General features: G+C 43.2%; 1 protein-coding gene across 10 annotated transcripts in view; it reads left to right on the top strand.

Annotated features, from left to right (window-relative positions):
- RAB27A (RAB27A, member RAS oncogene family) overlaps positions 1-25,466 on the top strand; it is a 465,531-nt gene that overhangs the window by 332,057 nt on the left and 108,008 nt on the right. Inside the window, exon 1 of one of the 10 annotated variants that reach the window (XM_086958328.1) lies at positions 23,398-23,576. The exons of 8 other annotated variants lie outside the window; for them this stretch is intronic. The gene's annotated coding sequence lies outside the window, so the exon portion shown is untranslated. Of the gene's footprint in view, positions 1-23,397; positions 23,577-25,466 lie in introns of those variants that run through there. One more of the 10 variants, XM_086958325.1, reaches the window with a different exon arrangement.

The raw sequence follows: 25,466 nt of genomic DNA, 5'->3' as shown, positions 1-25,466 counted from the left end.
GTTGCATGAGTGGGATCTGAGCCGCAGTTCTTTGTGTTGTCCTGCATGCCTCCATTCTTTCCTCTCCACTCATGGGTGCCATGGTTACTCGCTCTACAAATGACGTAACTGCTCTACTCACAATATCCCAAGGTTGAGGTGCCGCAGAAGCATGCTGCCCACCTACACTCGGGGGTCTTTTATATGCACTGAAGGAGACAAATCTTAAAATACAAGTAATAGGTTACAAATATTCAGGATCACCACCCGGACCCTAATTCTTGTCTGTCACTGTCCGCTAAAGGACATCAAGGGCTCATCCACAGAGTACTGCTTGGCAGTTCTTGCATATTTTATTTTAATTTTCCTGGACCACTGCCATCGGAGGACCTGCCTCAGCAGCGTTGGTGCTTCCATGCCTTAGGGCTGCAGACCCCTTTATTCAGGTTGCCCTTGCGCTTTCAGTAGCTGTCTTCTGTCCTACCCATTTATGTACTAAGACTTTGGAGCCAATGAGTGGCCACATCGGTTAGCTGTCTAAGGAGCTGGTTGATGCAGCCTACAATGCTTGTTCATTTTATTATCATGTTCTGCATCCAGCTGCCTACCATCACATGGGTGTGTAAATGTCTACACCTGACCGACCATTAAACTGAGAGCAGTTTAACGTTGAAAGAGAGGACATTCAACTCTGCAAGCAGATGGAGCAAGGAACTGCAGTGAAAAAATATATCCAAGAGTCCGGATAAAAGGGCGAGGATATTAAAAAAACAGTATTTCCAATACCACATGTAAGGGCTTTTCCAGCGTTAGCTTAAATTACAGTTGACTTATCCTTACAGTGTTTATCTTCACATTTGCGTCCTGGTCGCATCCTGGTCGTGCTGCAGAGCCCATTCCATTGTTTGTGGTCCAAATCCAGTTTAATCTTTTCTATCCGTGTTAACACCTCCACTTCAATCTGCAAACAGACAGACTATATACTTCTCTGATTCCTTTTATTCAGTCTCGCGCCCAATAAAAGTGCGAGTGGTTTTCTAAGCTACATACAGAGTCGGCTTTTAGGAGTGTTTCTGTTGGAGAAAAATCGGTAGGGAGATTGATAGACCACAAACCAGGCCTCAGCCTGTCACCCAGAAAGGGGATAAACAGTGATTACTTCAGAGCAGAATCCGGCGTTCATGCAACGGTGGTGAAGAGTGTATTGAGAGTATCCAAAACACTGGCTTACTGCAATTGCATGAACTATGTAACCCCTTCTGTGCGGGGGAGGGGGCCGCGAGCGGTGCCACAGTGCTGGTGCCAAGCTCAGCTCGGCATGAGGCACAGCGGACCTGCGCTCATGACATGCTGAGCTCGACACGGCCACACCCGTTTTCGAATGTTCAGCACAGCGGGGAAATTATCCCCGCGTGCGAACGTTCCAACGGCTGTGACGAGCTCTGCTTGTCATGAGTGCAGCTGCACTGTGCCTCGAGCTGAGCTCCTCATGAGCATAGAAGAGGTTAACGAGACGCTCATGAAAACCTTTGAATGGGGTTATGAAGAGCTGCTCATTCCTTCATCCCAATACTTGGCATAGTGCCTAACCAGAGATGTCTGCGAAGAACAATCGAGAAGAACAAGGACCTGGACGTGGGATTGTCACTGCTGAACCAGAAAGGATGTTATGAGACAGGGCAGCAAATATGGCTACACTTAAGCTTAGGTCTACAGAATATCAAAATATTTACATTGACCAGGGCTGTGTTAAACTTTGACCAGAGGCCACACAGCACGAGGGTCCTCCTTTGTATGGTTTGTACAGGTCCCCAGGCAGCACAACTGTGTTTTAGCGCCATAAAGATGTCTGCTTGAACCGACTCCCTCCAGCTCCATCACGGATAGTCATAAGCAAGCACAGTAGGCTGGTAATGTACGTTTGTCACAAGATTCCTCATCTCATCAAGGTTAAATACAGACATCATGAATTATTCTGACTGGCTGAGGATTTGTGCCCAGGTTATATATACTAAAATATTTTTTGCTAGACTAAGGGGGAGATTAACTGGGATTTTGCTCTGTGTTTGCGCCGCAAAAGTGAGGCAAATCGATGCTAAATCTTTATTCCCTATTTACTTTCCAGCGCTAAACTCGTTTAGCACTGGAAATAACGGAAAAGTATTGCATTACTTTGCGCCTTGAGGTTATACCAAGGGTGGAGCATGGGTGTTCCCCATGCAACCACCCAAGGTTTCTCACGCTAAACCCTATTTACTTAATAAAGTATATTCGGTTTAGCGTGAGAAAACTGCACTCTTTTCATGTAGGCACACGGAAGGAGAAATGCTTTAATTTCTCCTTCATTTTTCGACTATGCATGCATGCAGCAAGCATACAACTTTGCATTGTGTCAAGACATCGTATTTTGTACAGGAAGTGTGCACCCTTCCTGTACAAAACCTGTCCTAGACTAATGCACACACCCTAGAGCTATGACGCAAAGGTGTGTTCTTGGCAGCTGTAATCCGTGCCGGCGCAAGGGAAAGGGGAGGAGAGAGCCATTCTCTGACGATATGAAGCTCTCCTGCTTCCTTCCTGTCGCATAATGCAGCGCAGCCTCGCGGGGGGCTGCGCTGAGTGATTTTTTGTTGTTGTAAATCTCCCTCTAAGTCCTCAGGAAGATAGTGTTTGACACATTCATTGATTTCTTTATTACCAATAGACATTGGCTCAAGCACTATGGAAGACAGAGCAACATGGAAAAACGTATTGTGTGAAGTGGGCAGCTGTGATATAGTGAATTTCAGGTCCTCTGCTTCAGAACACCTCTATAATCAACTATTTGCCTATATTTAATCCGAAATTACTGTTTACTTTGAAAAAAATCAAAGATAATGAAACCACCGCCTGTTGTGCAAACCCCTAAAGTGGCAGGCGCTCCCCTGTTCAGATCAGTTGTCAAAGTAAGTCCCGGGCAACTCAGTTCAAATAAAACATCAGCCTGTCTCATAGTGACTTTGATACCAAACCTTTCTGCAGCTGGAAATAGTAAAGAGTGTTCGGCTATGATGACCAAGGACACAGTACAGATCTACTGAATGGTCTTCTTGCTCTGTTGTGTTCTATTTGTGTTTGTGTCCTACTTTGAAGTTGGTAAAGCAAGCGAATTTCATTTATCGTGAGGAATAACTGTGCGATCTGTACTGAATAGATTCTTGCACTTTTACCCATGATTGATGCGTTGTCGCAGTTTTATTGGGAATCAAGCTTTTCTATCTACAATTCTGTATTTAAAGGTTAATTGGTTATTTTGTGAAAAACGCAGTACATGGTCCCTTTTGTTATATTTTGTGATAGTTCTAACTCTTTGTTGTTTTCTTTTGATTTCATTTGAGGATGCATAGTTATTTGTGCAGTCCGCTTGTTGTCGATGCCTTTTTCAGTTGGTGGTATGTTGAGTGTGTATGTGTGTGTGTATGTGTGTGTGTGTGTGTTTGTGTACACCAACATCTAGAGTAGCCTTCTTGCTTGATAACCTGTCTTTCCTACACACAGGGTTTTGTTACAAAGCTCATTATTGTTCCACCAGAAAATAAAAAGGGGTATTTTGGTACTTTTTAAACTGCAAGCGAGCAACATAGCAGCAATCTATCGTAGTAATGTAATGTATGAAAGGAGCGGATGCATGCTTGTTGTGCATGTTCAGTCCTGTGCCTTTTGATGAAAGGGAATGGGCCGGGCAACCCCTTACCTGTCATACTACTAATGCAACCTTTATAAGTTGTGCGCTGGCTGCTGGTGTATGGCATTGCGGGGTCTGTATGCAGGGCCGGCCCTAAATCGAATTGACCGAGACCTCACCCTGGACGGAAAGAAAATGTGTTGTTTGTTATGGGGCCCGGGTGGGGAGGGAGGTGGTCATTGTGTTGTGACGGCAGAAGGTGCGAAGAAGATAGGAGTAGAGCAGGAGGTTGATGAGGTGTTAACAGTTATGCTGAGGTACATTAAGGGCTGATTACAAAGTCTGTAACTGGACCTGCTTGAGACCAAGTGGGATGGACGAGCTGCTTGACATTAAGCCAGGCAGCTTCCTGCTGCACCACGTAGAATATTGGTGCACAGGGTCTTGGTCCAGCATGCCTATGCCCAAGGCCGGCCCTGTCTGTACGCAACCGCCAGGTCTTTGCCCTTTATCCCTAAGAGATCAGTACAATGTCTACCAGTGAGATGAGAGGACACATTTAATTAAATTACAGGGAGATGGTACCGATTTTTAGTTTGTATTACATAGGTAGGGGCTTCCTTGTAATGCCATGCTTTTGTCAGCAATTTGGATGGCAGTTTTGTTTTAATGAAAAAATAAATGTCATAGGGCAATGTTTAACCATATGCCAGGTCTGTAAAGATTCTGGTGTACACCAGTCTAGTTAATCTGTGGTGGTAATCTAGATGACTGGATGTGCCAAAGTCTAGATTTTCAACCATAGACATCAAAATGTCAGATTCTTTTTAAAGATTGGGACTGTTTTTGCATTTGGCAGGTTTGATTATGTTACTGTATGTTTTCTCGTGATGCGTATTATTACTGTATAAGTACATTGTTCTGTTGATGAGCATGGCACTTTTGCCATTGATGGTGAACATATTGTATTCTGTACATACTTCAAGGGGCTTCGGGTCTGCCTCCTTCAGCACTTGGATTTAGTTTGCTCCTGATCCTTTAGCCATTGGCTTGAGACATTATCAGTTGCACCTTGGCTCAGCCCACAGGAGTATTTTTGTTTCACAATTTTCTGTTTGCTGGTTGGGTGTGCCCTTATGCCTTCAGAGAGAATTGGGCCTAAGGGACATGCCCTTTGGCCAACGAGAAAGAGATTTGAAGAGAAAGTGGAAAAAGGATGCACGCATGTTTCGAAAACCATTTACCAGTGCCATCCATCACCCTCAATGAAGAAACCACTATTGGTAACATTTCATTACTCCAACAACTTACTAAACTGGCCCTCATATCTTCAGCCCCTCAATAGGGCATATTACTAGTGATAAGGCTGGGTTCCTCTCTACCAATTTACTCTGGAACCCTTGGTCGATGAACCTTTATTACCTGTTGAGAAGTGTATAGGGGAGCAATACCTCATTTAGGCAAACTAACAACTTCAAAGAACCATGACTCAGAAGAATCACAGACTCTGAATTCCAAGTTAGTGGGTTAATTCCAAAGCTAAAAATAACTGGGCATACAGACACCTGAAACTAATACAAATCCAAACCTTCGGGCGAGATTAAAACATTGAAGCATGAAAAGAATGGCAAATTCCAGAACCAGGACACAGGCAATGATTGCCCTCACATCAAGATCCGTCTTCATTCGGGATTTGTACGTGGAAAGCATTATTATATCCCTACACTGCTACTACAGTGACATCCCTACTTAGCATTCCCCAGAAAAGGTCAGGAAAAGGTGTCAGCACGTGAAGACTTACTAAGAAGTGCACTTACGTTGTATGGGTCAAGTAGCCAAAGCTACAGAGCTTGTTGTACGATGCTCCTTCCCTCTCCAACGATCTCCACACCTCCTCTCCTAACTCAAACCCCAGGGCACTGTCCCTAATTCAAAACACAAAACATGCCCACTGCTTGCATCTGGATCACCTCATCCTGCTGGGCACTTCTCATAGGTGAATTTCCATTTAGTTTAGATATTCCCAGCTCTTGGCTCGATGATCTTGATTCCAGGCCTCCTTCAGTGAGAAAGAACACTGTCTCCCACTTATCGGCAATCCTTGCATAAAAGTATCCTCTCCTCTCCAAGCCTAACTCCTAAAGCAAAAAGCGTTATTCTAACTCACAAAGACGACTTTCTCCACCGGCAACAGAAACATGAGAACAGAACAAATCCAATATGCACATGACATTTTGGTTCCCTCTTTACGGGAGCAGTCCGGGAGAATGCATTTCAAGCCTACAGAAATCGGCCAACATAAGAGTAAAGCACACAGAGCCTACGAATTACACATTAATGAACGTTTTATATAAGCATTTCCAAACTATCATGTTACATGAGCATCAATGCACATATCATTGTGAGCAGCCTATAAAATCTTACATTTTAAAGCTCAATTAACCACATCCATGTGCAACTTTAATATGGTGCACATTTAAATCTATGCATAACATTATAAAGGAGCACGTTCGTTAATCAATTGCAAACTAGTGCTAAGGTTGCGTTATTCAAAACACCACTGCCGCGCTAGTTTCTTTACACAACACGTAATAATTTTATCTTTGCACTTTCACATGTTATTACCAAGTACATTCTAATAAACAAATGATAACACGACAAAAGAAAAAATGTAGGTGCAGACTACTCATTATTATAATTAGGGCTTCCAGTTTTATGGTATTTATTTTTGGAACATTTCCGTCTGTATTTATCCACATTTATTTTTTGGCCATTTATTGGTATTTATCCATATTTATTTTATGTTTTGTAACCAGATGAGGGGATAACTTGTATATTTCTTCATTTATTTAATGGGTAGACGTGGACTCATACATCGATGCCTGTCAGGTTTTAGCACATTACACAGCCAAAAGTAATACAATAATACACCCATATTAAACAAATAGTGTAATAACACGTATGCATGTTGAGATATGCAGTAATGTAAGTACTTCTCATTGAGCTGTGTACATCTACTGGTCCGAAAGTCATTATACTCACATGGTGAATCACTCAAAAGAAGCTAAATTATCTGTATTTTCCTGCTTTTAAAAATAAATACATACAGGAGACAGTTTTTTCTGTCTGTTTTTATCTGTACAAAGTCTGTAAAAACGGAAAACAGGGAGCCCTAATTATAATGCTCCCCTACAAATAAAAGAGCACCATCGCACTCCATCACTAGTTAAGGGAGGAGGTAAGTGAGGTTGAGAAAGGGAGTGTCCAGCCCACAATATTCATTACTCACTACAGTCAAAATTCATGCCACTCTCATTCCTCTTTCAGCATTAACCAACAGGTATTCAGGGCGGCGACTAGTACAACACCCAAATTAAGCACCTCAGTCACTATTGGTTTCCCTTCAGGATTCAACTAGATCTCCCTTTTGCTCATTTAGGAATCTGCTGTACAGCCTGTGATTTGGTGAAGGTTTGTACTTTTCCTTTTATGAGGAGCCCTAAACATAGATATTGATTTACCCAGTGGCGTCACTAGGGTTGGTGTCACCCGGTGCTGGTAACTCATGGTGTCACCCCCCTCACGGCTTACCGCATGGACCTCCTCTGCTCCGAGTCCGCCAAGAAGGTAGGTCGACACAGTCATGCGTCAGATCTTCCAAATACACAGTGCTGCCTTGTGCCCACCATCTTTTTTTCATTCTATATCTGATTTATCCGAGGGGATTCCCTAAGCAGAAGAAACCCTGGAGCACATACGATAATAGATTAGATACATAGCTAGGTGCTGCTCCCGACACAGACGCTTCATATAGCGATAGCGAACACCAGGCAGCTCTGAAAATAAATCGCTCCTTGACACGTCTTTAAAGCTTCCTTCCTTTTTTATAGCACTGTGACTGTCTTGGGCCGGCCTTGGGGACTGGGAGTCTAATGCGATTGCGATGCGATCTGATTGTGTTTGTGTGCCACATTCAGTCCTGCCAAGTGTCACACATCTGGCGTCACACTAACGCATTAGTTATCTCAAGAAACTATAACGCATGCCCTAAGGTAACTATAACTCATGCCCTCGCTATGCACTGCTAATGACCCACATTACTCATGACATCTTCAATGACATCATTGATAATATCAATGCAACATTTGCAATGAAATTATTGGTGAGAAAACTGCGCGTGGTGGGGCACGAGTTATAGAAGACTGGGCTATTCTTATCACTGTGCGGTCTGATGAGACATTATGGGTAATTAGCAGGCTCCCTAATTTAGACTATTTACGAAGGCACCCTCAGTGATGGGATTAGTAGTAGTACATATTAGGCAAGCACTTGCTCCAATCATGCCCAAACCTATTCAGCTCAAGTTAACTAGAGAGAATTTAATCAGTCAAGGGCACTAATAATTTGAGGAGGGACACCCCTCTCCCTCCCCTCCCCACCAAACACATAAAAAAACATGAATCCCTATTTTTCCTGCAGTTACAGTTCAAACCTTATCAATGAGATTGACGATATATCAAAGGGAAGCACTTTCTGAAGTGATGCCACTAGCCAGGCAAGTCAAGTCCACTAAGGTTAATTTACTCAATCGATGAAAGTAACAGCATCATATTGGCATTCACAAAAAATATAATAAATATGGCTGGCAACAGGTACTCAGGATACTTAACCCACTCTTACCCTAGGCACTTCTTCATTGATACTTTTAAATAATGCAAAGCATCACAAGGAAGTACACTGACCTCTAAGATGTTTCCAATTTAAATATTAATTCTATACACTATCTTCATACACAAGTAAATTGCTATCTACAATAAAAAATGTTTCCCCAAACATAATATTGCTGTGTTACAGCGTTAAAGCACAGTGAGTAAGTCTAACTTTACTTCAATATCTCCTTTCAAGGGGAGAAATAAAACCACTCACATTTTATCTGGGGGCTTTTCTACAATACAGCTCTGGCAGTGCCCAATGAATCACTTTTTCTACTACCCAAGAGTGGTCACAGCCAAAATGAACTTCCTGTTCTGCAGGCCTGTATTCCTAAGTCTCACTCTTTCCAATACTGCCGGACAATCAGCCGAGCGCTTACACAACAATGCACAAATTCAGTAATAAACACCATGCCTTACCTTACCGTGGGGATGGGGGCAAGCTGAAGTTCTTCATGCGTGAAACGCTCAAAATAACCGGTCAGATTTCCTTTATGGGTGAGGAATGACGTAAAATGGTGGAAACAAAACCAAGGTCATGAGAGTAACAGAAATTCGAAATCCCTGGCCATTCTTTCAGACTGCTGGTAATCGATCTCCATGCCTGGCTTTATTATTCAATAGGTATACTACACCACGTATCATCAAGGTCCCTTTAGCGGTTTATTGATGTTCAGCAATCACGCGATTGTACATTTGAGCACAAGAGGAAATATGACGGGAGAGTCTAAAAATATGTCTGTAATAGGGCTACGTCACCAAGGCCGCCCTTTTTATTATGATAAAGTGCTCGAAGTGCCCTCATGCAGACTGATACCCACTGCCACATCCTATTTATTAGATGGCTAACGTCATCATTTCAATAGACTTAAAAGCAAATTCGGCATTTGAATAATGCTTAACACCTTCTTGCCGTGCATGCAGACTTTTTTAGCATTCACTAAAGCATTATGTTCTCCAGTGGTATTATTATTTGAGCCGTCAGAGTTTTTAATACTTCAGCAATATATCACAGAAGTATTCTCTAAAGGAATCCTTTTGTTTGCAGAGCGAACCACTCAAGAAATGTGGATATTTTCTGTTCTTACCGTTGTTTCGTGTCAAAAAAAGTCTATTCAAGCTCTTAGAACTTCTACATTTTGGTTGACATTTGAAAGCACAGGTTCCCAGCAACTTGTATTCATTTACCCGCAATTTTTGTCCTGTCCCCTTATCCTCCTCTTCATCCGATTTCTCTCCCTCGCAGATTTCTCTCTTTCCTCTCATAGAAGCCGATTCCTTTTGCTTGAAAATGTCCTTCGTCCTCCGCAAACTCCCCGGAGTTCACTTTTGACAACATATCCCTTCTTCCTCCATCTTCCCTCCACCGTCCGTTTCCACCCCGCATTTCTGCCCCCCAAAATCTCCTCCCCTCTCACAAACTACCTTCTCCCATCTTCATAGGTATCCCTCCGCCCCACAAGGAGTTTCCCTCCTTATTCCCACATCTAATCCGGCCACTCGCTGCGCTTCACAAACAAACAATCACCTTTTCACTCTCACCAGCATGACTCTATTCCCGCGCTTTTCCAGTTTTACCGCGCGCTCCTGACTCTCTTCCCTGCGCACCCTCCCTCCTTCCTTCTCTCCATGATGCTTAGGTTTCTATATAGTTCTGATACATTTAGCCTTCTGCTAAGCGTCCGACTTTTTATTTTTTTAAGGTGTGACCTGCCAGATAGGGTAGACGGTGTCATTTGCCCAAGATCACACATAGCTATAAATCCTGGTTCCACACAGTTGGCATGACAGACACAAGAGCGCCTCTCACACCAACTTCGGATTTTTGTTTCAAAAACAAGCTCCTTTCGCCTACAGATGTTTATTTTTGTTTGTTATTCTCCCCCGGGCAGGCTAAACCTATTTTCACGTTGAAGTGTGACCTCTCTTTTCTACACCATTCTCTTCCCACGCGTGGTCCGTTCTTCTTTCGCCACCCGTTCTGTCCTCCACGCCCTCACATTTCTAAATTCATTTTTTACCCAAGCACTTCCTGACTCTTTCAAAGCAAATGTCTTTATTTTCTCCTTGTTTTTGTGCTTCCACCTCACATATTCTTCTCTTCTGCACCCCGCCTCCTTCTTTCTTTTCCCACAACATTCTGCCCTCGGCTCTTCCCACGCCGATTTGTTTTCCTCCCACACGTCTTGTCTGTATTGTACCCCTCCGGTGTGACAGAGGAACTGGGGAACCCGTGTTAGGTTGGGGTGTAGAGTTCTTTTCAGAGTCGGCGGTCCTCAACCCTTCTAGGCCTCAAAGCGGCCCTCAGCGTGTGGTACAAACCTGGCGGAGCTTAGTTGGCAGCTCTGCTCGTTACGTTAGGTCATATCTGTCCCGTCTATAGGGAGATGGCTGAATGTTTGCAGCACACGCACACTCCCCTGGCCTGCTGCCGAGACTGTCTCTTCTCCGAATCTCTGTCCGACGTGATGCTGGCGCACGACCGCCGCGTCAGAGGACGGAGCACAGCGCGCGGGGGCTGTCCCAGGGCAGTCATTGGTAGCTGTAAAGATTGGCGGCCCTGGGACCCACAGCGAGCCAGCATAACCAGATTGGTGTCACCCCCATGATGGGGTGACACCCGGTGCGGTCCGCACCCCCCGCACCCCCCTAGTCACGCCACTGGATTTACCAAAGTAGTGCCAGTGGAAGCTGGAATGACATCACACATTCTTTGGCCTCAGATAACATCAATAGGTTGATCCCTTGTCCGCCCTGTAGCCACTCAACAGAGCTCTATTGGCTGCTGATGGGCTAGGAGAAAGACAAAGAGTGTAAATTAAAGAAAGTAGACCGGTTTTACATTCTATTCCTGCCACTTCCTTGATTCCTGAGACCAGGCGTAACGTGTAATTAGGGGCATACAGGGGTAGCAGGGTAACATCAGCCATCCATAATTGAGATTTAACATGCTAAGAAATTGCAGATGGCCTACTGAAGCCAAAATGTTGTTCCTTCTAAGCAGTGTCGCCCTCCTGTAGCTCTCGTGTATCACTCCTTTTATTAGTCCTCTCATCTTTATGACCGCCACAAGGGCTGCCTGATCCTCCTTCATGAGCCATGTGCCTATAAAAGTGTTTGCATACTTGATAAGCCTGTTGGCTATGGATCTGGCTGGAATGCCCAGGATGTGTGAATTGGTTCCCCTCCACACCATTGGTGGCCGATGAGTATAATTTAGAGCGGGCCCCCACACACACATGCACACTCACACCCATGCATTCAGTGCAGACAAGCGCGCACATCCACCCATTAACAACACTCACAAATACACATATATACATACATACACACACCAAAGAATCAATAAAAATAACACTTACCTTTTACAGCTCTCAGGGAGGGAAGGCTCGGAGGTGCCAGGAGGGTTGGGACTGCTGCCTCCCCTCATTGGCTGACTTTAGGTCAGCCAATGAGGGGAGGCAGCAGTCCCTACCTAGTCGGAAAGTAGGAGGGTGTAAGAGAGACTAGCTACCCCCCCCCACTCAGTGGCGAAGTGTCGGTGATAGACACCTGGCCGTGGGCACTTCAGGGCTTAAACTTAAGCACCCAGGTACAAGGCTATCACTGACGCTCCCCTGGTTATGAGGGGGGCCTTGAGAACCGTTGCCGAGCTCAGGAGGTCACGCCCACAGGAGCTGTGACATCCTCAGTCCAGCAAAGTTCGGATCACGCAGCCAGGAGCCTGCACATTTAGCGCATGTACAGCTCCTGGCCGCCTGACCTTAAAATAAACCGTGCCTGTCAGGCTTACCTCTGCTCAGCCTGACAGCCACTCTTTATATCAAAAAGATGCAGACAAGACCAGTTAGGTCTGCCTAGCCAACTCCTCTTAGGGTATCACGGCAGAGCTTCTTGTTGAGGAATTCTGCATGTTTTGGGCGCATTGGGGCTGCCAAGTAGCCACCTACTGTTGATGTGCTGCCAGCTAATACATCTCATAATCTGGAGCTCTGAACACGCCATCTGCCATGGGGAGACTGATCTACCCAAGAGCTCCCATTAACCTAATATCCCTCCATCTCAATCCAGTCAACAGAGAGGCTGAGGAAAGGGAGGCAGCAATACACAAAGATTTAGTAATACAGCAACCCGGGTAGCTGCGTCCCTACTGGACCACTTGATTGCATCTTCTGCCAATGCAAAGAAAGCCTATTCAGTAGTAGCAATTAGAACATTTTCACACATTTATTTACGAAGAGTTTTCAAACGTGGTACTTCTGTCTGATGCTTGGTAACAATACAATTAAACACTGCTTGTCCTTGACCCTCCAGAAGCTCAGATGCAACACAGATCTCCACACTGGAGTATGTGCCTGCGTCTCATGGGGAGTCACACAGGCGTGATGCTGTTTTGTAGGTACTGGCAGCTTTGGAAACACTGGGGAGTGATGTGTGCGTTCTATTCTTAATGCCTTAACCGCAGCCGTTTATCCGCTGCGGTGCGGGCGTTCTAAAGGGTGGGCGGGGCTGCGTCAGCCGTTGGCCGACGGCAGCACTGGGGAGGCATTGCTTCCATCGGCGGGAGCACGGAAGTGGTTAAAATAATCACCCATTAACTAACAGTGTTAGAATTCTGCCTTGAAGTGTTCCGTGATTATTTGTAGGTGCTAAATTGGTCCTAGTAACCAAAGACGGCTGCATTTATTTGTGACTGGATTAATATTTAGGAAAACATGGACATTAGACTAATTGGGAGTATAATTAAATCTGCAGTAAAAACAATGACCACTACCATAGAAGGATTAGCTAAATGGGTCATTCAACGCCCTACTCAGGGTAGCAATGCAGGGTGCTGAGGCATCCTAGGTAAAGCTTAGACAAGTATTGGCAAAGGCAATAGGTCTCATTTGGTGTTTTAGCCATGTTTGACAGCCCTGCATGAATTTGAAAACATGACAAGCAGGCTGTCTAGGCCCTTAACTTAATAGGTAATTACCCCCAAAGGGTAGTTTCCCAAATCGACCAAGAGAGTTGGGACAACGTCAGCTGCATGTCGAGCAAAGCTTGCATGTAACTTCCGCTGCTCCAGCCCTGCATGGCAAGCATCGATGGAGGAGGGAGTGCGGAGCGACAGGTAAAGTAATGATAATGGGAGGGGAGGCTAGTATCACGCCCAGTTACCAGAAGAGGGATTGGCAGAGCTCACTTGATTAACAGTCAAACTGGTCTCTAAGTCCTCGTATCGAGCTTCGAGTGAAACGAACACCATAGAAATTTATATGAAGTTCAATGAATAGAATGTTTTAACAGTTTTCACAATTTGCCTATGCAAAATCTTGACAAATGTCAGTCTCCTGATGGTAACAGGTTGTTATTTTGGTACTCTCATTAGAATAGCGCATTATCTGTTCTACCTTCTTCACTCCGAGCCACATAACCTCTTTCACGGGAAGCCAGAGGGACCTACTTTGGTATAAAAGCTGATTACCAAAAGTTGATGTTAACCTAATAAAGGAGCTTTCTTTGCAATATTCTCATTTTTTTCCACGGAAAATAATTTTGACCTGCTGCTATTCCAGTAGTACAGATCTCCTGAAATACAAAACAAATGCTTAGAGAGGACACTCCGTCAGAAGTATCCGCACTTTCCGCATTTAGGTAAATCTGAGCTATTGTAACCACTAACTTAGAAAGAATGACCAGCTGTCTGCATTTTGAATTAGTTTACTTCCTTAGAAAAGGAAATGAGGGCCTTGCACCTGTGAAGTCTGGGTTGAGTGCACTTTCCAAATCAGGCACCAATTTATCATGAAATATGAAATGGGGTCACATACACAGACGCAGATTTGTGTTTCCCATGGTGTGCAAACAATGTTCACACACACTGATAATTTACACTGAAATCTGTGCGTTGTACAAGTATGTGCATGGGGACATTCGTATGGAGTAGGCAACGTCGACGAGGAAAGCACGAAGAAAACAAGCAACACAAGACGGGTGATGTGCAAGCAAAAATAACGCTGCCTAGGGTAGAGGACACTTTTGTAAAGAGTAAAAAATCGCTATAACTCAGAAAGCGGAGTCCTGTCTTAGGACTTTTTTGTTATGGTGGGCCAACTTAGCAACAGGAGTGAGGCAATACTAAAAGCAAGTGGGAGGTAAGAAGCAAACAACAACGGAGGGAGAGAGCAGATGGATGGGGAGCAATACAGGACAGCGACCGCTACAAAAGATGCACTTTACAGAGTGCGTAATCAAAAAGAAAAAAAGTGCTCTGAGAAGTGTTATGGTACGTTAAGAAATTAGTAACGTGTCTGGTTACTTTAAGGGAGCGTCCTCGCACTAGAGAGTGTAAGGACTCAAGTATTTGGGCTATGCTCTAGAGGAGGGCCATACAGAGGAAGAAGAGGACGTGGCAACTACAGAGCTGACCAATGGGATGCAAGCAATTGAGAGGCAGGATGATACCAACCAATGGTTAGTAAACTGATGGAAAGATCTGTCTTCGGTAATATTTAACAATAGAACAGAGGTGTCAAAGCATGGCCCTTAAAAAGGAAAGATAGATTCGCCTTCATAAGAGTTTTTCTTAAAGTTAGAATTCACGATCCATTGATCTTTGACACATCAGTTGATTTTTCTGATTTTTCCGGTTGACTTTGTTCTGGCCTTTCGATTGTTGCCAATGCTGAATCCTGCTCCATCTATGTATCAAGAAGCAGTTTAAGCCATATTCCCAATCAAGCCCATTCGTTTAATCACTGCTAACGGAGCACATGTGTTTTTTTCTGTAGAGTGGATGCCATACCCCAACAATATATTCTACTGTAGAACATTGTGTGGTGAACACAGTGCTTGTTATATGTGTTGCTTGAAAGTGCTTCACTCTGGAGCTCTTAGGAGTGTGCCATGTGGCGGGTGATGGTTGGTAGGGTTTTTAAGTGTGTGCTTCCTCGTCGGGTACTACTGCGGGTCACGTCGAACAATCCCTCATTGAAGTCAGTGGACATCAAAGAATTGTGATGACTACTGATAGGAGTTGGTTTTCAACTTGCGGTGAGAGATGAGATGGCTGCATATTTCTGAGCCAGTCTGTGGGCCAATGGGTCTCGTAATATGTGGATAATTTGCATCGAGCATGTTGAGGAAAATATGCTCTTGTTATATTTCTGCATTCACAGTTGTAGGTGAAAGGGTGGGGAGCCCATTTTAAATATTTGTACAGGGAGGAGAACAGGGCAGGACCTACCTATGACAAATTCCTTTCTTGGAATCGCCTGTTATTGGTTAGTGGATATGTTCATTCCACCAGAGAGAGGGCAGAGTTCAAGTCTAGCTCGGATCTGTGTACTCAGTCCTTTTAGGTAGTAGTTTTCTTTGTATTGTTTTGTGTTATGTCCTAAATGCAAGACTACAAATGAATATTAAAGCTTAAAAAATACTGACCTTCATTTGCACTAAAATTGCAAATAAACACAGCAAGAAATAATAGATAAACAGTAAACCCACAATGGAGGAAGCCATAAACAAACAATGAAGGAAGCCATAGACCCAGGAGGAATTAAAGGTGTGAGCGGAGTAGCTGCTCCCACAAAGAGTGAGTATCCATGTTGATGAGTGTCAGGTCGCAACATTGTCCCTCTGACAGCGCATCAGTGGTCCAGTAACAATGTTCCAATTCCAGGAAGCATACGTAGATTTAACCGTGATTAGTCACATGCAAGAACACCACTTTCCTTACATCACATTAAACTGAGAAATCCTAATTAATGTCTACTGTGGGCTTACTTCTCAATTCGTAAATAGCAGCACCAGAAATCTTTTGTGAAAGTGAGCGAACTCCCACAAGTGTTTCTTGAAAAAAATCGAGTCAATCATGCTACAGGAACAGGGACACCTTTATAAAGGTATGCTTTCTGCTTGAAAAACTGTGTAAGTGGTGTCAAGGTTTTTATTATCAATTTAGATCTTACAATGAGATCTACAATATATAAAATATATACATGAATAAGGCTTTAAAAAAAGAGCGAAAAAATGTAAAAATATTACAGCACATTAATTCATTGACAGGACAATTTATCATCTCCATTGCAGCCTTTACCTGTTGTAATTCTATGTTTTTTTTTTAAGTGGTTTTAGAAATCTGTTTTGGTAAAGCGTTAAAACAGGACAGACAAATGTAACGTGTTTGATAGTCTTTATACCATTATAACAGAAAGTGCAAATTCTTTCTTCCCAGACTACATTCTGCCACGCATCTGTCAGTTTTTAACGGTAAACATTTCAACCTACACAGCATTATACACCTTTGCACCCCGTGTTCTATGTTCCAGTTTTAATACGCTTGGGGTACTGATGCCTGACATAATTGTGTGACGCACTGGAAGCGAGGGATTTTGATTTTCCTACCCCCTCTTTTGTACAATCTTCTAAGCTTTCTTTTAGCTTTTTTCTTCTCTTTACTTTTTTTGGAGTCGCAGCTGGAAAAGGTGAACTTTCATCTGCCTCTTTGTTTTAAAAAATTGGAAAAACTTCAGATCCCCTGTATTGTGCCGCAGAGGGATTTCAATTGCCTGTAGCAGCCTTTGTTGAGGCTTGTAAAGAGGAGTTCTCGGTAAAGAGAAGCTCAAATGAAGAAGTCTTCCTCCGGCTTCGATTTTTGTGGAATCGTCGATAATTTCGATATGGAGCAACCTACTTCAACTTTAAGGTCGTGCTTTTGAACAGAATTAGCATGAGTAAACGTCTTACCAGATGATACGTCAACTCCCTCATATTTCAATCATATCTCTTTCAGAAATACTGAAAATTGCCTGCTAGCTTAGCTATCAGTAGTTTTTTCCAACAATTGCATAATGGAGGACAACATTCTCTCAAGGCAGCTTCCTGTCACATCTAATAAAGTAAGTCTGAATAATTGATTTCTCCTCAAATGTGGGGCTTTATTCCTAATGGATTTGATTTGATCTTGTGACAGCACCTTGAGGAGATTAATCTCCGTGATCGTTAATGTTTTGCTGTCATGAGAAATGCAGGCAAACGCACAGTAAGTCTCGGAGGAAGATGACTAAGTTCAGCGATTAAGTCGTTTTTTTTCCTGGACTTCTCCAGGAGATGGAAACAGCACAAGATTTGTGACCAATACAAACGTGCACTCTGCTCAGACTCCTTTTCACTGGTTACTGGCCACAGATGCACAATCCGTCACTACGCCACCACAGGTACTAGCATGAGGGTTGCCTGGGATCCAACTCACTGCTACAGAATGTTGATGAACTAGATGCTTACAAGGAAAGGGCTGGAGACCTGCAAGCTTCACCAGCACCTAGTCTGACCGCATCCGAAGGGAAGCATCCCGCTTCCTGCACCTAAAGTGGTGCTATAAAGTTTTCTCAAAGTTCTCCCAAAGCAGATAGGTAGTGGCAGCGGTATAACTATGGCTTCCCCAGCCGTCAAAAGCCAAGCATCAAACTGGGTATCCAGCAAGACACATTGTTTTCGGTGAAGTAGCTGATGGCCCGTCCCTCCCCCCCAAGGTGGTTGCACGCCGCACCCCTTGCCAGACCACCTCTTCTGCCTCACGGGGGTTCTCAGCCTGTGGAACAAAATATTAACAAAAACTACAATAAACAGCGCTGATGCTAAAGCACTGGAGTTGAAACAAAGGGCCATGGGTCGAGAACTGTGGCTATGGCAAAGTCCAGAAAGGCTAAGGCTGTATTACAATGCCTTAAACCTGGGCCTCAACTGTATTTGAGACTTTTTTTGATTGGTCTCCCCTGATATCCTATTCCTGCTGATGTTGATGAAAGTGAGAAGGAGCGGGTCAAGTGGGCGTGGGGCTGCAAGCCGCACTGAGACCTGACTCGGCTGCCTCTGCTGCACTCGCGCTCACCCCCTAAATGCTCACCCCCTACTAGAGGACTTGTGTGGTGCAGGGCAACAGGTGCATACCTATCCCCCTCCGATATTGCTCTTCACCTCTCCTCACGGCTGAGCACAGTGCCAGTCCAAGCCACACTGATGACTACAGGCTGCAAGCAGGCAACGGATGAATGGGTGGATCAAGGGGTCAGGACCAAGGTATCAGGGTGACTTCCACCCCGACTACTCACTACCAGCCCCGGGTTGCCTGCTATGTCTTGAGATCAGAGACGGCCTGCTGCTCCACCGCTTGCATGTCTTACCAAATGATGTTATAATCTGGTTGTTCCTTGTTGATGGTAGCAGTTTGTAAATAGCCTCTATTTCCACTACTTCTCCTCTTTCGAGGTCCAAGATGGGCCTACCAAGACAGAACCAAACAGATGGCAGGCCTTACGTAGGTGGGATTTTAATGCTGGCTATCACTCTGATATGTTAGTTAAACTTTATTACCTGGTCTCAGAACTCCCAGGGTAATAGGTCTCAATTATATGTAAGCATTATATATGTTAGGAATTTCCAGAGTATGAACCTGGCTTCAAGAAACATGGCGGTGTTCTTCATAGAAAGAGGGACTTGCACAACACAATAGGTGTGCATCAAGTAATTGGATCAGCATATGATTACAATTAAGAGATTGTTTACAAGTTAGCAGGGGAGAGGATGTAAGCAAAAGTTGTGCATTGTAGTTTTGCTAAACTGTGACATTGCAGTACTCTGATACCGTGTTCTTTATCACAGTTTCTTAATATGGGGCTTTAAAAATAACTTCAGTTTATTCAAACTATTTTGAAGGTTTATGTGTGTATGTGTGCATGGTCCTGCTTGGACAAGAAAATACTTGGCCTCATACTGTGACAGATCGCTAGGAAAAAATCATGGTCCGCCAGTATGTCTTTATTGGAGCTGTTGCTTATCTAAACTGTAGATTCTAGAACAAACCCTTTGATTAAATAAATCTGAGGTCTAATATTAAGTAAAGTAACAGATATGCCACCTGCTGGGTAGGGTAAGCAGCGTGCTGATCCACCTTTCCCTTGGGTAATCTAGAGTGAACATCCGGTTAGCACTCTTGTGCAGACCACATATGTACCGGCTCTCACCCAAAAGAGTTCCCCAGGCTCCCCTCTTACTGTAGCTGACCATTTGTTCACACGCGTAGCAAGATGGCCGGGTCAGCCTGTTTGGTTCAGACCTTTGGTTGCGATGGTCACTGACCCTAGTGGTTGGGGCGGCCAAGGACTTCTACTTCCTGCAACAACAATAAACCGGGTCAGTGTCCTTTGAAGTCAGGGATCTATGCATCAGGGTGTTTCTCCTTTTGTATTCCAAATTTAGAACGATCATTGGCAAATCCAAAAGGTTTGGGTTTCATTTTGAGCTGCAGTGAAAACACCAAAGAATTGTGTGATTTCTGTATACAATGCATCCGTGACACACAGAATATAATGTGTAATGGGGGCCTTTAGAGTGAATGTGTCTGGCTACTGAGATAAATAACGATACGCAATGTCTAATCTGGCAGATGCTCATGCTGGGCACCGGCTGATGACTTTTCTGCAAGCACCATGATCAGTGACATTGCTTCTGTTGACTCAAATAGATTTTACTGCCACTGAAACACAAATATGTTGTCCCTTCTGGAAGTACCTGTTTATATCTGTGTTCTAAAGATCCTCAGGACAGGGCTCCTGTACCTGGCAGGCATGCTTGTTATGTTCCTGTATGTTGTAGTCTTTTATTGTATGTGTTGGCTTGTGACAGATTGTGTGTCTGTGGATTTTTGTATTGCTCGCTTATGGGCTCTTCAGTGATCGGGCAGGCTTTTAACGAAGTTGCCCCTTTGGGTAGCGACTGATATGAGGAATGTTGCATTGGCGGCATCATGCTATGAAGGGGAGGGTAATTAAATAACGTTCAGTAAAGTAATTAATAGCATTTACCCTTGCCAGGAAGTCACGAGAGCGTTTCTGGCAAGCTTATAGGGATTTACTACTGCACGTCTGAGCCACTACGCCTTCCCACCAACATGGTGGCACCATAGAAATAGACAAAGGCTGGAGTAATTCTCCTTCCTGGATGGAAGGAGAGAACGGATCAATCATAGATTTGCTGGGAGTATTTAGAAAGTGGTTTCCCCTTGTAAAACTATGTTTTTACAGCGAAGACAAAAAGAGACAAAAATGTGCGTTTGCAAACCTCTGTGCTTAAATTTAAACTAAGTAGACACACAGGCGGAATTGGAGCTCAACAGTAGAATATCTGCACCTGGCTGTGGGCATACTTCAGGCATTAATTTACTATTTTTTTCAGGAATACAGCCCTTTATTTTACATTTCACTTAAAACCTCCGTGACCTACAGTGTATGAGTTTGGAGTGAAAATGCCATTTCAGCGCGGACCCAATTCCAAATTTGACATAAGAAGTAACTTGTGTTCGAAATTGTGTGCTGCCTACCTGAGAAATGTCTGAGGCAAGAAGGAGCACATAAGTTGTTCAATGATGCAATATTAGTATACTAAGTTTGGGCCGGTATTTAGTTTTCCCAGCATCTGTATTGTCCTGAAAAGTATTTTTTCTCCAAAACGTTTTAAACCTATTAAAATTGTATTTATGCTTACATTCTAAACCAGTAGCCAAGACTAAAATCTCTTTGCCTCGATGCAGCTGGTGAGCTAATCCACCCCACCCCAATTCACAGCAACAAGAATGATGGTGATGTATATTTTACTGTGAAGCTCCAGGTAGCACATTGAATTAGTGACATCCATAATTACATCGGATGTTAAAAGTACAGTGATAAATCGCAACTTTAATTAAAGATTTGATTTAAAACATTAGCGTTGAGCTTCTCGTCTTTTCTCTAAAACTTTACTCAAACTGATCAGTTTTAGCATTCAATTCTAGCTGCAGGAGAAAAAGAAATGCACAACTGGGATAAACGGAAAAAGTATAATTCCACTGCCTGTGGCTCTAAACATTCATGATAAATGGATGAGTAATGAATGTGGCTGGCAGAGATTATTCACATCAGGGAGACTCCCAGACCCCTTGCAGCAGCACCCACAGATGGCAGAGCAGTGGGGTTTAAACTTTTGACATCTGAGGACCGCATCTTAATCATCACTGGAACCCGGGGACCCCATTGAATCAATATTGGAATCCGAGGATCCCGGCTTAAGCATTTTCGATGATTTGAACCACCAAACAGTCCACACCAATTATAGAAACAATTGTTCATCAAGCAAGCGCACAAATTAATTATTTAACTTAATTCAGAAATAAATATTTAAGGACGGGTGGAGGGGTTCTAAATTCAATTGAGAACACTCATCTTCCACTGCTCCCACGAATAAATCTGAATAACTTCTTTTTTAGCCTCTAATGTCAATTTACTTCTCATTTTCAATACGTTTTAATTTTTAAAAAAAATTAATAATGTTATTGTATATTTTGCATATTTAAATGTATTAATCTTATTTAATAATTTTCTAAGCATCCGCTGACCCCAGAATAAGGGTCCCCGGGCTACAGGTAAAGAGAACCACTGTGGTAGAGTATAAATGAACAAAAACTCACTACATGATGGGTAGGGCCTTAATTTTTTTCAAAAGGGTTTCTTCGAATTCGTCTATCTGAATATGTTTTACCAAGTTCAGGGAGATAGATACCTGACTGATTCTCCGAAGAGCTCAACACTTCCACCAGTCCTGAAGTCTGCGCTCCCTGTTGCCAGATAAAACTTGAAATTATTCCGGGTTGGGAACAAGGCTATTAGGATTTAGGGCAATCGGAACAAGGTCAGCAAGATCCATGAGCGTAAATAAATCAAAATGCCTGGGGTAGTGGAAGTGACATCACATGTCATTCAACCTTTTACTTTCACTTACACAAGCACGCTCACACATAGACACACTTTCACACATACAAGCGCTTTCACATAAGCACACCCTTACCTCCAAGCACAAACACAACAAACATTTGAAATAATTTGTAACTTGCCTCTGCTGCCAGGAAAGGTCATATTCCAGTTAATTGTAATATATTCTTTATTACACTAATAGTGAATAATAAAATATTATTCAATATTAGTGTAATAAAAAATTGACAGAAAACAAGTAAAGTGGAGACCCGACCAACGTCCATAAGGACGGCCTGCCATTGTGTTCCTGGCACAGATTTTGCCAACTCTGAGGCCATTTGTCTCAAAGGCAGTGGCAGGTGTCCCCAAGAGGCAAACCAGGGGTCGCAGCGGCGACCACTATATGACGCCCATGGCAAGATCTAGGCAAAGATAATTTGAATAAGTCATGTTGCTTTGAATATATCCACCCCAGGAAGTCATGGAAATAACTATCCACTTTAACCGATTGTTCTGCTAAGGGCTACGGAACCCATTTGCATTGGGTTCCAGATCATCTCTGTACCAGCCTAAGTCGGATGTATGACGTTACAACGCATTCTTTTACCACGTATGCCTTTACAACGCGGTATTTACAACGAAAACCTTTACAACGCATAGTGCTTTGGGGTGCTGGATAGTGAATAGTTTAATTTACTATTCCAACTCCAGTCCCCGTGGACACTAGGGAAGGTGTTGGATAGTAAATTAAACTTATTCCCTATCCTAGAGCGCCCCCCAGCGCAATGCATTGTAATGGTATTCGTTATAAATACCGCGTTGTAAAGGCACTGCGTTGTAAAAGTTTCGTCGTAAAGGTTGTTTACCGCCTAGGTCGGGTATCTTCTCTGGAGGACTATTTCTGCAGAAGCAGTGACTGTAGTAAGAGTATATTGAAGAGTAATATTGGTACCAAATGTTTGTCCTGTCCAGGAAAATTGAAGGAACAAAGTTATTTTGGTAGTGTAGTCTACAATACAAAAGACGGGTGAGTGCGGATCTTATAACCTGTAGCTAAGGCTTGGAGCAGTGAGAGGAGGTAAACTTGTTTAGGTGTTCTGGGGAGATTGAGGTAAAAGCATAGAATTTATATATTTTTATGCATGAAAAAACATTAATTGCAGAAATACAGAAATAAATTAATTTCTGAATATATTTGCTGACTAGGGAGATTACTGGATCACGCCCAGGGTATCACTACTTCCTTGGACTCACTGTGCATGTTCTCTCTCAGACTAACCTCTTCGTTGTCAAACAAGCATCTTGACTGGGAGTAACAGCTGATTCAGTGCAAGGAAGCCACGCCTCCAGATGACCGGAGAGCCACTTTTCTTAAGGATTAAGTTTTCTTCAGGGAAACCTAAATCGGTTGGAAATTTTACCCAGATTTTTCAAACCTCTGCAGTTAGCTGGGTAGGTCTCCTTTCAGCCTGACTTTTTTCCAAAGACACTTACCTTTTATGTATTTTTCTGCTGGCTGTTTGCCAGTTCAAGGAATAGTTTTTACTTGGGGTTTTGGTACTGTAACTTTACTAAAGTTCGCGGCTAGTAATATATTCTTACTAGAATCCCCTTTGTCTGCACTTTGAGAATCTTGATAACTGTTTTGATTTGTTTGAGATTTAGTCTTTGACACCCCAGCTCCTCCATCTAGAGTTCTTCACAGTCCTACAGTGTAATAAAGGGCAGTAGCTAGAGCTTTTTGCTTCCTGCAGATGGGTCGAATACTTCGTAATTCCACTTCTAAACCGAGCTTAATACAAGCCTGTGCACTGCTGAAATAGGTGAAGTGGTGTTTGTGTTCATAAATGTTTGGTAATATTCATCCAACCATCTCATCTTATTTTATAGAGCTATGCAGAGAAGCCCACTTGAGCCATTCAAAGTGCATCTCTCTCACCTTGCCATGAGCATTTACTGAGTCATAAATGTCTCAATTTTTTGCAGCCTAAATCATCATGTTCCCCATCATATTTTCCATGTAAGACAGTGGTGCTGTTTCCCACCTAATTTTGTACATAGTACATAAGTCCATACAGATGTACAGCTGTCCTATGAAAAGCGTGCCTAAGGCAAGACCGTCTGTACTGGTCCAAGCATCCTGTGGGCAGAATATGCTGCCAGTATTGCTCTTCTACACTCCTCTTTGGTGAGTAAAGAACTTAGGGCCTTATTTAGAGTTTGGCGGATGGGATAGTCTTTCATAAACATGACAGATATCCCACCCGGCATATTATAACTGTATTATAGCTTTTTTCACTTGTAGTAAGGTTGACAGGATATCCACCTCATTAGTGACGGAGCATCCTATCTGCCAACTTCTAAATAAGACCTGTAGTCTTTCTTTCTCTTCCCTTCTTACCTTTAAATGCTCTTAAAACTAGATTCCCTGTGCGAAGTGCCCTTTACCTGTGAATTTCTTATCAGTTCTTACATTTTCATTCCAACTCCTATCGATCGTCATTCCCTTCCAATCAAGCAAATTCATGCCGCCACCCCTAGAAACCATTCTTGTTGCCTCACCTTATCTTGTGTTCTTATGAACGCCCACTCCATTTCCAAGCACACATCGATATTCATGACTTTATCATTGAACTTGATGCAGATGTAATGTTTGTAACAGAATCATGGCTAAAGAACAACTCTCGCTCTGATATTGCACGAGCAGTTCCCTCAGGCTATCACATTACTTGCATAGAGCACGCTGTCTCCAGTTGTATTAATGGCAGGGTGGCTGTAATTAGCCGAGACCTCATTAAGATCTCCACTTTCTCCATGGGTAGTAAAATTGCGGCCACATTTTTCTTACTCAATCTTACTATCAGACCTACTTGCAATAATACATTTATTTACATTTATAAACCTCCAGACTCATTGAGTATTGCTTTTGTTGCACTCCCTTTCTGGCCTTGCAAAGTCTCTAACACTTGCAGCTGACAAATTGATCCTCTTTGAATATTTCAAAATTAGAGTAGATGACTATCGTCCTAGTGATGCACCGAAACTGGCCAGATCCAACACCATTCCTGAGCTAAATTAAATTGTGGAAGGACCCACGCACTGCGCTGTTCACGTGATTGCAAATCCTGATCTAGTCCAGTTCAGTTCCACACTTGAACTGTATCGGTCTGACCACAAGGCAATATTTATTTCAGTAAATCCTCTCTCACATGGTACAGCCACTTACAGAGCTCTCACTGTTAAGGCCTAGCAACTTCCTACAGTTCTAGACTCTTCTGCGCCCAGTTTTCATCTGAACATGATTATCAATGCTGCCTCTTTAACCATTGGATCACATCTGCA

This window comes from Lissotriton vulgaris, chromosome 2_1, assembly GCF_964263255.1.
Source record: "Lissotriton vulgaris chromosome 2_1, aLisVul1.2, whole genome shotgun sequence".
Classification (NCBI taxonomy): Eukaryota; Metazoa; Chordata; class Amphibia; order Caudata; family Salamandridae; genus Lissotriton; species Lissotriton vulgaris.
Note: the sequence above shows the minus strand (reverse complement) of the source record. Positions and strands in the feature narration are given on the sequence as shown.